Genomic DNA, 15,365 nt, shown 5'->3' on the forward strand with positions numbered 1-15,365 from the left:
CAGCAACACTCTGATTATTTTAATGGTACCTGTAATTTTATTGCTACTTCCTCTGTTGTTGCATATTTCTTTTACTTTTAGCTACCTGTATATTTATATTAATGAAGGAGACTACACACTGTTCATTGCTTTTATATTCCTGAGATATTTAACTTTCTGTGCAGGTACTGGGTGTCAATCAAGGCTAATCAAACTGGCACAGTTAACATAATACATCATAAAATTTCACAGTAATGTCAACTTTTAATTCTGTCAATCTGGTTAAAGGAAGCGAGATAAAAACAGTATTGTCATTTTGTAATAACATAGGGAAATGGAGTTTTTGAATAATATTTTTGCTCTGTCCTATAAATATATTATGTACATGTTTCTAGAGCAGCAGTGATTCCCTTTAGGATTGGTCAAATGCTCTGAGTTTTTAATAGTAATTTTTCATTTTTCCAACTATCAGGGATTTTCTTTGTATCTTCAGAAAGAATGAGGTATTGCAGTTATCCTTGTACTGTGGCACTGGAGGTGTCCAGGAGGAAAGTAGAAGTGGAGGCATGAGTTTTTTCTGTCCTCCTTGTGCCACAGCAACTAAGTTTTTTATGGTGGCACTGGCCAGGGCTGGCTGGCCCCCTGGGAAAGAGGGCTCCCAGCTTTACTATAAGCTGCGCCTACATCACTTGCCTGCTTAACTATAGAGAAAGAAACAAACCAAATGAAAACAAATATAGAATCATAGAATCACAGAATGGTCTGTGTTGAAAAGGACCTTAAAGAGCATCTAGTTTCAACCCCCTTGCCATGGGCAGGGTTGCCAACCACTAGACCAGGCTGTCCAGAGCTACATACAGCCTTGATGTGAATCCCTCCAGGATGGGGGCATCCACAACCTGTCTAAGTAACCTGCTCCAGTGTGTCACCACCCTCTGTGTGAAAAACTTCCTCCTAATATCTAACTTAAATCTTCTCTGTCTTAGTTTAAAACCATTTCTCTTAACCCTATCATTATCAACATATGTAAAGAGTCATACCTCCTTCTGTTTATATGCTCCCTTCAAGTACTGGAAGGCCACAATGAGGTCTTCTTGGAACCTTCTCTTCTCCAAGCTAAACAAGCGTAGTTCCCTCAGGCTTTCTTCACAGGAGAGGTGCTCCAGCCCTCTGATCATCTTAGTAGCTCTCCTCTTGACACTTTCCAAGAGCTCTGCATCTTTCTTGCGCTGGGGCCCCCAGGACTGGACACAGTACTCCAGATGGGGCTTCACAAGAGCTAAGCAGAGGGGAACAATCACCTCCCTCACCCTGCTGACTACTCCTTTTTTTAATGCAGCCCAGAATATAGCAGTATTCCAGTATACAGATGTGGAACAGAAAATTGCAGTATAATTATTCATATGTCTTGGCACAAACATAGGCAGAAAAAGGCTTCAAAATCCAATATATTTCCACTTAAGAGATTATGATTTGTAGACCTTTCCAATCATTTTGTAGGCATGCAAGCCCTCACCTGACAAGGTTAAGTCTATTGATAATAGTTTTCATAGCTGTCTTTGACAAAGACCTTAGAAATAATTGAGTACAACTCAGTTGTCTGCATGATATACCCATTTACTGTTATTAAAATGTATCAAAGTTATCCAGCTTGGGATAACATAAAGTCCAAGTTATCTATTAAAATGAAGAATATTTCTCATGAAGTAAAACATTAATTCGTCCAAATAGGTGGTAAAGAAGTCTGTGAGGGCAAAGTTTGTTGAAGAATGTTTATGCTGTATCCTTCTGTGATTATCTGTCTGAAGTAATTGATCACAGGATGTTTCATGTGCTGAGAAAGGAACATCTTTGGAAGTACCAGGAAGATTTGTCTCTCATTATACAATATATGGCATTTGTATAATTAATCACATAGGTTAGGTGGTGTTTGTCAGGTGATGGCATGTACGTTTGTAAAGCAGGGAAAGTTTAAAGGGAAGTTTATATAAGATGGATGTTTAACAATCAGGAATCTTAGGTCACAGGTGCAGAAGCTAGAAAAGGAAGGATGATAAATGAACCTGAGAGATCTATAAATGAAACATGGTTAGTTCTTGATGCTGAAAGTAATAAAGACAATGAAGGTTGGGAAAATAAACTGAGAATATGGTCTTCGGAAAAGGCAGTATTAACAATCAAATGACAATTAAAAAAAAAAAAAAAAGGTAAAAGCAGAAGCAAGAGATTGTATAAGTACCAATTATCATGCCTGGGTGCACCATCCATGGGATTACAGAAGAATAAATAGTGATTGCAGTAGCAAAAGAGAATCATGGACGTTGCATTCACTTCAGGTTAGTATGTAAAAATCCATCATTCTGTAGCAAAGCAGCACAGAGAAACTAAGACAATAACTTCTCATGGCAGATAGAACTAATTTAAATAAATCAGACAAAGGATGCAGACTGATACAGCACTATGAAGGTGAAGATTACAAATTATATCTGGAAAAAGAAGGCAGTAGAATTTCAGGCCTACTTTAGTTGAAAGTATAAATGGATTTGTTAGATAGCATTATCCAGGGAACAGAATGCTTGGGAAAATAATAGCTAAGTTCAGTGTTTAACCAGGAAATTTAACAGAGTGGTATTGCAAGAAGGGGTTGCCTCTGAATACTGAATAAGAGCTTAGAAGTGAATATGCCATTGATGCAGGCATGAAAGCAGTGAGAGAGTGCTGTCCTGTTCCATATACTCTGCTTGATGTAGTGCCTAGTGGAGTAGAAGATGTACTAGGCTCGTATGTACTAGCTGCATATGATTGTCACTCCCTGTCCCCATAAGCCTAACAGCCAGACGGGAAAGAATCACATTCTCTTCCCAATATAGAATGTGGTAAAATGAGTCAAGAAGGGAATGCTGTTGCACAAGTGCCCAAGCTATTCCCAATTTGAGATCCCACTGTTGTATGGACTGTTTTGTAGGAGGTTTTGCTCTGCACACATTACATTCTCCCTCAACCAAGACATATAGGCATTGCTTTAAATGGGTAGCTAACAGCCATACAGAAAAGACTGTTTGTGCAGGCACAGAGTGAATAAAACAATAGCATAGCTTTGCCTGTTCCAATAAATTGTCTGACTCAAAGTTAAAAGAGAGCTGTTTTCTATGAGTCTTTACTGCTCTCATGACAGTTTTGGGAGTTGAATTCTTTCAATATGGCAAAAAAGTTGGAAAAAAATTTGGAGTTAACCTGCCTCAATCAAGCATTTCCATCTGATAAGCTCAAAAACTGACCTGGTAGAATAAAGCCCTTTGCCAGATCCCAAAGCACATCAAGGCTGAGCAGACAAAATGCTAGTAAAGGTCAGTTCAGTGATTTATGCAATGTGTCTCAAAGTAGAAAATATTTATAAATCACTTGCTTTCTCAGAAAGGATATAGGAATAACAGTAAAATCACTCTTAAAATGTGGGAAGAGAATTTGCGTGCAAACATGAACGTGTTGAAAAGAAGAATGTTCTCAAACCAAACCATGTTCTCAAAGCATTCAGAAAACAAGACAAATCATAGTGTACTTAGATAAGGAGTCTTTCTGTAAAGCAAAAAACTATATCATTAGGATACCAGGTGATTAGAAAAGAAAAATTGTTTTCTTGCAGCCATAAATAATGGCTTTAAGTAAAGTGTACATTCTGAGTTACTGCTGATGTGATAATGCTAACTGGTAGAGAGTCATGTAGAAGTCATTCAGAGAGTAAAAGATGCTTAGTGCAATCTCTCTCCAGCTTCCAATCTGTTCCTGCAGGAGAAATGACAATCACCAGGACCCAAACTTTGAGAAAAAACCACACCAAGAATGTATAAGTGAGCACAGAACAACAGGAATTTACCTATTTGAGAGTTTTGAACACGTGTTGAAATTGTTAAGTTTTGGTGGGAACCAAATGGTGGGTGTGTTTGGATTAAAGAAAGAAAGAAGCCATAAACACCTCTAGGGATGAATGAGAAGGCAGAAGAATTTTCACAGCCAGAAATAACTGTAATAAGAATGGAGCATCAATCACAAACAGCTTCAATTATTTTGTCACTGAGTGGAATAAGAAGATACAAAGGAGTAGAAAGATGACACATTTCTCAAGCATGACTGGAATGTTTTTAGACATTAGATCAACATGAAATATTGAGTGTCTATTTTAGAGCAGAATCAAATCTGTTTCAAGGAATTATGCATTAAAAATGCTTAATGTTAGTGTTATGACCATAATGAATTCCAACTCCTATCTCTCATTAAGGGAGAATTTATATTTTAATTAATTAATTAGTTGTTGTGGTTATAATATTAATTTTAATAATTGCAGCTCTGATTCTGTTAGCTTCTTCATGCTGCTGGGTCTCTGTGATTGAAATAAGTTCCATCATTATTCAGATGCCTTGTGCATAGGTACAAGAGCCATTGTACAGGTAGTGTACCTGTATGGAAACTGCATAATCAATAAAACACAGCAAAACCAACCATAGCATTACTGTGGTTTTCTCAAGTAGCCTCCAAAATACAACAGAAGCAGACAGATCCCTCTTGTTCCCTTCATGGTCTAAGCTCGTTGGCAGTGTTCCTCTGTTTCTCTCTGCACAAGAAACCTAAATAGTCATACATGTTTCATTGGCCGTGATGCAGGAATAGTTGTGTATTTAGATATTTAGATAGCTGTACCAGATTTTCAAATGTTCACTGCATTTACTCTTATAGTTGTCTGAGCATTCTTGAATGAAGTGGAAAACAGCTGGGTGGCTAAATTAGGAATGAAAATATTTGTATCTGACTTTCCAGAGAAAAGTTAAAAGGCAAGTAGGGAAAAGGTAGCCATTTCATGACCAAATATAGTAACTGACCTTTGCTACTGGATGGGAATATATTTAAAACTCAGTGTAAGTTTGTGGACTTCTAAACTAGCAGATTCTGTACTGGAACATTTTTTCCCTAAGAGAAATAAAACCATCTGAGACATATAGAAATAAGAAATAGCAACCTAAACATTGTCAGTCTTAAATCATAAATAAAAAATGTTGGTTACTTACCTAATATAAAATCAAAACCTAAGACAGTTCTGTAAATCAGGATGAACAGATCAAGTTTTCTCTTCAGAACACTCAAGTTCTACCCTCAGTTCACTCTGATGCCAATATATCAAACATTACAATTGCTAATTGTAATTGGTGCTCAGTGGCTCAATGTCTGATCAAGATTGGTGACAAATTGTGTCTCCCAGAGGTTTGGTGCTGGGGCTGATAGTCTTTATTATGTTTGGCAATTACATTGACAATGGGTCTGGTGTGCAGTCAACACACCAGAGGGATGGGATGCCATCCAGAGAGATCTAGATAGGCATGAGCAGTAGGCACGGGTGAATCTCCTGAGGTTCAGCAACTCCAAGTGCAAGGTCTTGCATCTGGGTTGAGGCAACCAATACAGCCAATGCAAACTGGGAGATAAAAGGAGTACAGCCATACCAAGAAAGACATGGGGGTACTGGTTGATGGCAAGCTGGACATGAGCCAGCAGTGTGCCCTCACAGCCCAGAAAGCCAACCGTATCCTGGGCTGCATCAACAAATGTGTGGCTAGCAGGCTGAGGGAGGTGATCCTGCCCCTCTACGCTGGTGAGGACTTACCTAGAGTACTGATGTGGAGTCCTCAGTACAGGAAAGACATAGATCTGTTGGAGTGCATACAGAGGAGGGCCACAAACATGGTCCATCTCTCCTATGAGGACAGGCTGATAGAGCTGAGCCTCTTCAGCCTGGACAAGAGAAGGCTGTGAGGTGTGACATGATAGTGGCCTTTCACTATCTGAAGAGGAGCTACAGGAAAGAAGGGGACTCTTTAGTAGGGTCTGTGGTGACAGAAAAAGGGGAAATGTTTTCAAGCTTGAAGAGGGTAGACTTAGGTTAGATATAAGGAACAAGTCTTTTACAGTGAGGATGGTGAGGCACTGGAACAGGTTACCTAGTGATGTGATTGATGCCCTACCTCTGTTGACTTTCAAGGTAAGGCTGTCTCAGGCCCTAGGCAACCTGATCTAGCTGTGGTGTACCTGTTCATTGCAGGGGAGTTAGACTAGATGGTCTTCAGAGGTCCCTTCCAACTCTAAGGATTTTATAATTCTAATGAATGAAGTGTTAGTGATAATGTTCTTAATTGCAGCAGAGGAACCTGTGTCTTTCCATTTATACATACATCCATACAGCCCATAACATACATCCAGAATTTATTCTTTTTTTCAAGCGTTCCAAGATATGACTAATAGGAAACCAGTCCATTTTTGCCATCAGTTATTTAGGAGAGGGCCAGAAACGCATGCTATCCGCCAGTATAAAGGCACTGTACCTTAAAGCTCAAAGTTGTCATGAACTATGTTACAACAGAGAAGGAAAATCTCAGTTTTCTGGAAAAATGCAGAATAGCTCTGGAAAGTTCTGAAATGTTGTCCTTCACAGATATTCTGGTTTTATGAATTAAAAGTTAATCTGGTAATTTTCAGATAAGTTTAAGTGCTTTCCTGTTTTTTTTTGTTGTTTGTTTGTTTGTTTGTTTGTTTGTTTTGTTTTGTTTTGTTTTTTCTTTCCTCTGAGGTTTGTGTTGAGCTTATATTAAGATTTTACAGTTTAAAGGGTATGCTATGCAGACTCTACAAAACTTTCAAAGCTCTCTAAGAAACTAATACATTTCTAAAGCAGCATTTCTTTTAAAAGTGTCATATAAATAATATGTGAAAAAATGATATATGAGTTTTATTAGCTCTCACTTGTGAGATGGCCTGCTTTCCCATTTGTGTGTATCTATCCAAGCTTCTGCCAATAATACCTTACATGCCAGAATCTATACTATCACATACCACATCTGCAGACTTACACCATTATTCTCATAAGTCTCTCTCACCAAATGAAATGAATAGTAATTTATTTATTTGAAATGAGTTGTGAAGTATGTGCATTATAAAAAAGTAAAACTATCTCAATTACCAAATCGTTATTGTAAGCAGTTCTGACCTTTTCTGTTAGAAACTGGGAGAACAGAATGACCAGTAATTGGAAAACAAACAAACAAAACCTTAGTATTATTGCAAGTAGACTTTGAAGTGCAAAAATAATTTCCATAGGGGTTGTATATGAATATTTTGGGGAAATGCTTGAAGTATTACAATATTCTGGTATTTCCTGATATATCAAGCACTTAACATTTCAATGTAAGTAGCTCATAGCATGTTTCTCTCAAGAGTTTCAAAATTGTCTCAGGTACAGTAGCCAATTGTACAGAGGGTATAAACTACAGTATATATGAAACCTAGTGTTTTACCCTCAACAGCTAGATGCTGCTGATTGAACATGGGCAATTTGCAAATTGCCACCTCATGGGTTATAATAAGTTTATATTTTCAGAATATCCTTTTCAATAATCACCACTGGAGAGTGCTTTTTATATGAAAAATCTACATTTCGTAATACAACATGTCAGCTTAAAAAAAAGTTTGGCCAAAGGTGAACCTGAGAGATAGAAGAGCTGATGGAAGAGTAGCTGTTGCTTTCTTTGAGAGAATCCAGGTAGCTGATCCTTCATAGGCATTTCCTAAAACAAGGAAATGTCTTTCTTTTGTTCCAAAACATGCTACATCCACAGTATTTTCTTTTTTTAAGTATTGTCTTTTGAACTCAGTGGTGACTTTTCCACTGTATTCTTTATGCAGTAGCTCAACAAAAGGAACATTTGTGGGCAGATCATAACAATTTAATTGGGAGTCTAGCAGCTATCCTAATTGTGGAAGTTTAGATAAGCATTGGTCTTTACATGCCTAGGAATGGGTAAAGCAGCCTCCCTTGAGTTTGCTACAGAATTTTGTTAATATTATCTTCCATTAAAAAATAAACATGGTAAAAAACAATGCAAAAAGTCATGGGAGCATGTGCAGATTTTAGATTGTAAGTTGGTGAGATTTCAGAGGCCAGGAAGGCCAGCTGTACTCTGGAGTGCATCAAGCACAATGCCAGTATTGCTAGCTGTGCAAGGGAAGCGAATATCCTGTTCTTCACCACACTGGTGCGGCCTTACCTCGCATACTGTGTGCACTTTTGGGTGCCACAGTACAAAGAGCACATAAAACAGTGTCCAAAGAAGGGATACAGAAATGGTGAAGGGTCTACAGGGGAAGATGTATGAGGAGCAGCTGAGGTCCCTTGGTTTGTTCATCCCAGAACATAGGAGGCTGAGGGGAGGCCTCATATCAGCTTCAGCTCTTCCCAAGGGGAGAGAAGGGCAGTGCTGAGCTCTGCTTTCTGGTGACACGATAGGGCCTGAGAGAGTGGCATGGAGCAGCGTCAGGGTAGGGTCAGGTTGGAAAAGGCTCTTTACCAGCGGGTTGCCATGCGCTGGGAGAGGCTTCCCAGGACAGTGATCATGGCACCAAGCTGACAAAGTTCAAGAAGTGTCTGGATAATGTATTCAGACATGTGGTCTGATTTTGGGGTGGTTCTGTGTAGAGCCACGTGTTGGACTCAATGTTTCTTATGGATTCCTTCCAGTTTTAATTATTCTATGATTCTACAGTTCTTGAGGTCTGAGCCTGCTCTCTGTGCACAGAAACAATCTAACATGGTCAGACACTGAGAGCCTACTGGCAGAAAGCAGTACCCATCTGCATGGTGCTACAGGACTGAAGATGTCTTTTAGCAACTGAAAAATATTATTATTTGCTGTTAAACTGGAAAAAAAGAAGTATATTTGCAGTTCTCTATCAAAACACTGAGGTATTATCAGGATCACAGCCTTACCTGCTTCAGTTTTAATATTCACATTCTGAATGGGAGTTGGACAAGGTCACTACATGTGTGAGTTGCTTTAAAAGGAAGCCACACCAATGTAAGAGATAATATCCCGAAGTTTAGTGTCTGTCTGATCATCATGAAGCAGAATGTTAGCAGACATAGATTTCACAAAAGGACATTTATGAAGATAAAAGATCTGATTTTAATGATTTGTGATCAGTGCTGTGTGCTCTGTATGATCAGGCTTTTTTCTCAAAACAAACAACAAAAAAAATCAACAATAACAGGAAATAGGGGAACTCAAGTGCAGGTAAGACAACAGAACTGGTTTAGTGAATCTAATGACTTTTCAATGTACTTGACAAGAAAAGCTCCCTTGATTTTACTGAGCTTTTCTGCAGCCTCTAGATACTCCTGTTACTAGAGCTCTATTAAATATCTCTGAGAGTGAAGAATGTTTGGCCAAATTTTAGTAAACAAACTGTTTAAATAATGGAAACACAAACCCAAGGCTGAAGCTGGAGTATATCTCATTTCTATGCAGCCATTACACAAATTACAACCTTTTATTTGGTGTGTGAAGTAATGCATGTACTGCATATGACCTATCATATTCTGGCTTTTCCTCACCTTTGTTCATTATTGTAAAGGTTTTTTATTTGGGTTTTTTTTTTTTTTTTTTTTTTTTTTTTTTTTTTTTTTTTTTAAGCTAGAGGAAATTGTAAAAATGTGTATTCATAACGCTCTAGCAAGGATAAATGTCATGATTGCTGAGTGTCCAGAATATCAAGACATTTTAAGTTAGGAAGCTTCTAATAGACTTCTTTGAAGACCTACCAGAATTATGAAGAATATTGATAATAGTTGTATGGGAACTGCTGAACCATGGCCTCTGATTGATCACCTGAGGTGAGCAATGAGTCAGCCATGGGAGCATGGGTGAAGGCAATTCACCTGTGCAGCCAGAAGGGGTGGAGCCTGGCTCCACCTCTCCTAGACCCATTTAAGAGCTGACTACCAGTGGGAAAGGGTCTCTTCTGGAAATCTCTCTTCTGAGTTTTGCAGCAAGCCCAGGATGCAGGTAAGCTTTCTGTCTGTTGTCTTTTTATTATTATAACCTGCTTAGTCATACTCTGGTTTATTTCTTAATCATAGCATCTTTATATTCATTGATTGTACAATGGTAGACTAGGCATTAGTTGCTATCAGGAAACAATATAAGAGGAAGTTTATTTTTATAAATGTGTATTGAATGAAAAAATAAGTATTGGAGAAAAACATGAAACCTACTTAACCTGAGTAGAGAGCCAATACAATGGCTCTCCTACACAAAGTCATCCAGCGCTTCTGTCAAAATGAAAACACCTCTAAAATTGGTGCCGATAGTTTAAGTTATTAAAAATCTATTGTAACTCCTTGGAGATGCTCTGCTGCTTGTTGCCCATGCTGTACAGTGTTTTGACAGGTGAGACAGATTTTCAAAAAGCAGTTTAGCCTAGGAACTTATAATAAGCAGGTTATATTTTCTTAGTAGACTACAAGAAATAGTAACTTTTTTTTTCCTACTGTAAAGGAACGTAGTATTCATAATTTTTCTGAAATGAGAACTAAATCCCATATTCAGCAACTTAAAGGGGAATTCCTAGTTGGTTGTTTTTTTTTTTTTTCCAGTCAGATTAAAGTCCAAGTAAGAAATAAAGTTTATGGAGTATTGCTATTATTTTTTGATCCAAGTCTTCCAAGATAAGTGCAAATGACTAATCAAGTCAGTAATTCTATTGCAAGTACCAAATAACCTGTGTATTAAAATTGTTTGTCGCTGTGAGATCTTGAAAAGCAATGAATTTGTCTTGTCATAAAAGCTTCTGCTTCTTACTTTTTTCTACTATTACGCTTGAAGTTATCCACTGGATTGGCTTTAGCTTCTGCGTTGTGAAGACTTGCATTGATTTTTCAGCCTCAGCAATTTATTTTTTTTAATGTACGCTGGACTTTAACTATAAAAATAACTTAATCATAAATGTCTGAATAATTCTTTTTAATAAATCTACATTGATGCCCTTACGATACATGAAAGAATAATGGCTCTAGTATTTGAACTATTCTAGCTGTGCTTAATTCTATTTTAAGTAGAACACATGACAGTCGGCAAAATTTGTATCACTTAAAATCAAACCTCATTGATTTCACTTGATTACGTGCTGTAAGAGTTTCAAGAAAGAGACTTCAAGGAAGAGTTGTACTGTTAAGGAGTAAGTACTTGTCTTGTTCAGTTGTATTGATACAGCTTAGATGTAACAGACAGTAGTACTTAGACTGCTCACTGGTGGTGTAGAAGTAGTAATATTCTTGCATTCATATGAGGAGTTATGAGCAAGCAAACTGAAATGAACATTAGCTTTCATAGCAATGCAGGACACAAGAAATATTATAAAGGCCTTCTGCAAACCTTCATTTGACTGTGATTTGCACAGTAATTCCATTAGGGACTGTCTTAGTTTCAACTGGGATGGAATTACTTTCTTCAGACTGTCTCGTATGATGCTATGTTTTGGTTCTATGAGAAAAACGATGTTGATAACACACCAATGTTTATAGTTGCTTCTGAGCAGTGTTATGTATAGAGCCAAGGCCATTTGCAGCAAAGGGCCCAAGGAGCTGGGAAAAAACAGAATTAGGACAGCTGACTTAAACTGGCCAATGGGATATTCCATACTATGTGACATCATGCAGAAGGAGTCTTGAAGGGGGTAAGAGTGTATCTCTCACTGTTTTCTGGTTGCCAGGGGATTGGCTGCCTTTTCAAACTAAGACTGCAGCGTGAACCACTGTGGGTGCTACTGTGAATTGCAGATTAATGTGGCAGGTGATGTGATGTGGTCTTTGAGACTATATCCCACAAATGTGATAATCAGAAGGTAATTCAGTGTTTTGTGTGGGATGTGTTTTGTGTGGAGACAGAATGGAACTTTGTGGATTAAGAAAGATTATGGTAGAGAAAAGAAGATGAGTGGCTCTTATTGGCTGAAAGTGAAACAAGAAAGGATGATGGCCTTGTACAAATGAACAAGGAAATATGTCAGGAAGCTCAAGTAAGAGTGTATTACCCTCTACAGATGGAAAGAAAGATAAATATGCTACTGAGATGAAAATAAAGAAGAAAGAGATAACAGTGTTTGTTTGTTTGTGGTGGGTTTTTTTTTTTTTTTTTTTTTTTTTTTTTTTTTTTAGAAAAAAGTAGCTTATAGGTGTAAGTGTTAGACTGGCCACTGAAGAGACATAACTTTCTTCCTAGCTTTTTCATGATGTTGGACCAATCTGTTAATCTTTCCTTGTTTTATTCTGTTTCTAAATGTGGATAGTAATATTTCTGTATCCCTCAAAAAAATTATGAGAATAAATTCATCTGCAGTTGAGGTACTCAGCTACTATTACTGTTGGGTCAGTTAAATGCTGAGGTGAATAGGTTAACAAACCACAGAGACAGAAATTAGACCTGCAGACTAGCAATGAAGAGATAAAAGACTAAGAGGAGAAACTAATAATGAGGTTATTTTGTTTTGAAACAACAGAACAACTGTTCTTTACTCTTCTGTTCAGCATGGAAATTCCCCACAATACAGAAGAAATCTTTTAGTTATCTGCACACATCAAAGGTAACCTAAAAATTTAGGTAATTTTCTTTGACACAGAAAGCTTTGTTTCCTTGCTTAGCTCAAGGTATTATATCAAACTACTGAGTGGCATGGAGGGTTTAATTTGTGACCAGTCCATTTGGCCTGAATTGAATTTTTACACAGCTTGGAGCCAGAAATTGGACTAAGTGATCTCCAGTGGTCCATTTCTGATATAGTGGCTGACAACTCAGCCCACAGAAAGAGGGGCAGAGCCAGATTATCTTTAAGGTCTCTTCCAATTCAAGCCATTCTGTGATGCTATGAATTACGGTTGTGATTCAGTCTGTGAACAAAGAGTGCCTCTTGTCAAAGTACAGGTTTCATCTGCAGCTACCCTGATTCACAACTAATTTGCACTTATGTACTAATGATTTTTTGTAACAATCTTGGCTTTCCTGGTAAGATTCTGAATTTTCATCACTGTATGTTAGCGTAGTATCATATTGCATGCAGTAATGTTCCAGTACATCTACTTCTATTGCTACATTGTGCTTTTAATTCTTCATGATGGATATATATATATATATATATATGTATATATTAGGTGTGCCTTTTATAACTACATTTCACGAGAATTCTCATCCTGAAGATTTTAGTAGTATTCCTAGTGCCTGTGGTAGTTTTAGGAGGAAATTATCTTGTTGGGTAAAGATTAAATAGATCACTTCAGCCACATTAGTCTCTGTGGAAAGAGAACATCTTAAATGTATAGTGCTGGAGGTTACATGATTATGATAATTTTACTTTCCTGATATTTTATTTCCTTAATTACTATTTTCAGTAGATACGACTAACATCAGCAATGCGTTGTTTCTATTCCCGTATAAAATTGTCACTATTTATGGATTGTATTTACAGGACACTGTTGTCTTTTATATTGTTGTTGGCTATTTCTCTGAAAAGTCCATGTGATATTTATTGTATTGGAGTAGGGAAATGCTTCTGTTGGAGCATGAGTATCTTTGAAAAGGAAATTAATAATTCAAAACAGTTACTGAGGTAAACTGTGCTTAAAAGGAAGTATGATAACTCAGTAACACCAAGACTTATATAGCTATAGGAGGTGAAACCATACTGCAGGCACTCTAAAGCCAGATTTTTTTTTTTTATTATTTTATGGAGCCTTTCTGGTTTAGAAATATTAAAAAATAATAACAATAGCCAGATAAAACTAATCTATTTAACCAGCTTGCTAAACAGAAGCCATCTGCAAACAAAACAAAGAAAACCCCACAACCTAACTAGAACAAAACAGAGGTTTGTTATTTAGTTTGTCCCATTGTGGAAAAACTGTTTATAAGATATCTTTGAATAGACTAACATACATAAGTGTAGGGGAATAATACTAACAGTCCTCTGCTAAAAGGGAAAATATTCCTGTGAAAACTTCCCAGAATAGCCCTGAAACAGCTGAATGGCTTCCAGCCATTGCTCAGAAGGATCTCAGCCTGAAAAGTTTTTAAGCAGATGCATGAGCTAAGCAGCGAGTAACCCCTGTGGACCTCAGCCTATACTTACAGGATAGTTAACAGGACCTGTTCTTTGCTCATTATTTCCGTGTTTTGTGACTTTTTATATTTACATTTGTCAACAGTTTACAGACTGGTTTGGCCCAGTTCTGTGACTAGCGGAGCGGAGGGATTTTGCAAAATCCATGCCTTCAGAAAAGGGGACAGAGGACCTTAAAATAATTAAAAACAGCAGCAAGGATCTGAGAAGAAACAAACTAATTTACTAAATATAGTATTGGAATGCAAGATAACGCACCATAACATAATATAATTAGAATTGAAGCTAATAAATCAAATATAATGAGAGAATGTCCAAAAGGTGGCTAGGCCTCACCACAACACTGAGGTGAGATGTGCAGTCCAGTTGAACAGCAGGGAGGCAGGAGAAGAGCTGATGAAGTAGAGCGGATGAAAAAAAGAGCACATCAGGTGACCTTGCCAGGAGTTATTTCTTTTCTCTCTGACTGCAAAGTCCCGTGGGGAATGTAGTTCTTCTTCTCTTCTGGCCGGTACCCAGAACTTGAGCATTAATAGTTAAACTCCCAGTGATGTTATGATATGGAATACTGAGAACCAAAAATCGCAAAACCATGACAACATTCCAAACTCTGGAATAATATTTTTATACTTTTATGTAGTTTTATGAACCTCCTGAAGTAATTTTGTATAGCTGCTTACAGGAGACAAAAGGGAAGAATCAAATATTTATATAAACACTTACAAAAAAGAACACGACCCCCACAGAAAAACATGTTGGTGTACAAAAAAACCCAAAAATTAATACTATGCACCTTTTAGCATTATTCAGAATTGTTCTTTTGAGCCTGAAATTTTTACTCTTGTACAGTAAAAACATTACAGCTACTGTCAGGCCTCAATAACCAGTGAAGATACAACTATTTCAAACCCATTCATTATTTTGGCAGATGTTTAGTTTAAGTATTCTATGTATGTATAGTTTACTCAAATGTTAAACAGAGCTTAAAAAAAAATCTTTTTGGAGAGAAATTACTCACTGAGTTAGAGGTTGATCCTTTTTTTTTTTTTAGTAATGTAGGCAAATTCAGTTCCATATCTAATCTCAGAACAACAGAATCTCATGAAAAGCAGGTCATTTTTGGAAAAATGATTTGGCAATTTAGAAACCTAAAATGATGTAGAGTGTGTTGGGGAGGAATAATTCCATGCACCAGTACAGGTTGGGGGATGACCTGCTGGAGGGGAGCTCTGCGGAGAGGGACCTGGGTGTCCTGGTGGATGACAGATTGGCCATGAGCCAGTGGTGTGCCCTTGTGGCCAAAAAGGCCAATGGCTTACTGGGGTGCATTAAAAAGAGCATGTCCAGCAGGTCGAAGGAGGTGATCCTCCCCCTCTACTCTGCCCTGGTAAGACCTCATC

General features: G+C 37.6%; 1 protein-coding gene across 1 annotated transcript in view; it reads left to right on the top strand.

The window, feature by feature from the left end:
• The window catches only part of NPAS3 (neuronal PAS domain protein 3), a 579,942-nt gene that overhangs the window by 209,320 nt on the left and 355,257 nt on the right, over positions 1-15,365 (top strand). The gene's annotated exons all lie outside the window — the stretch shown is intronic.

The sequence above is a fragment of the Centrocercus urophasianus genome, unplaced genomic scaffold (assembly GCF_019232065.1).
Source record: "Centrocercus urophasianus isolate 14NV4802_14NV808 unplaced genomic scaffold, USGS_Curo_1.0 seq_14, whole genome shotgun sequence".
Taxonomy (NCBI): domain Eukaryota; kingdom Metazoa; phylum Chordata; class Aves; order Galliformes; family Phasianidae; genus Centrocercus; species Centrocercus urophasianus.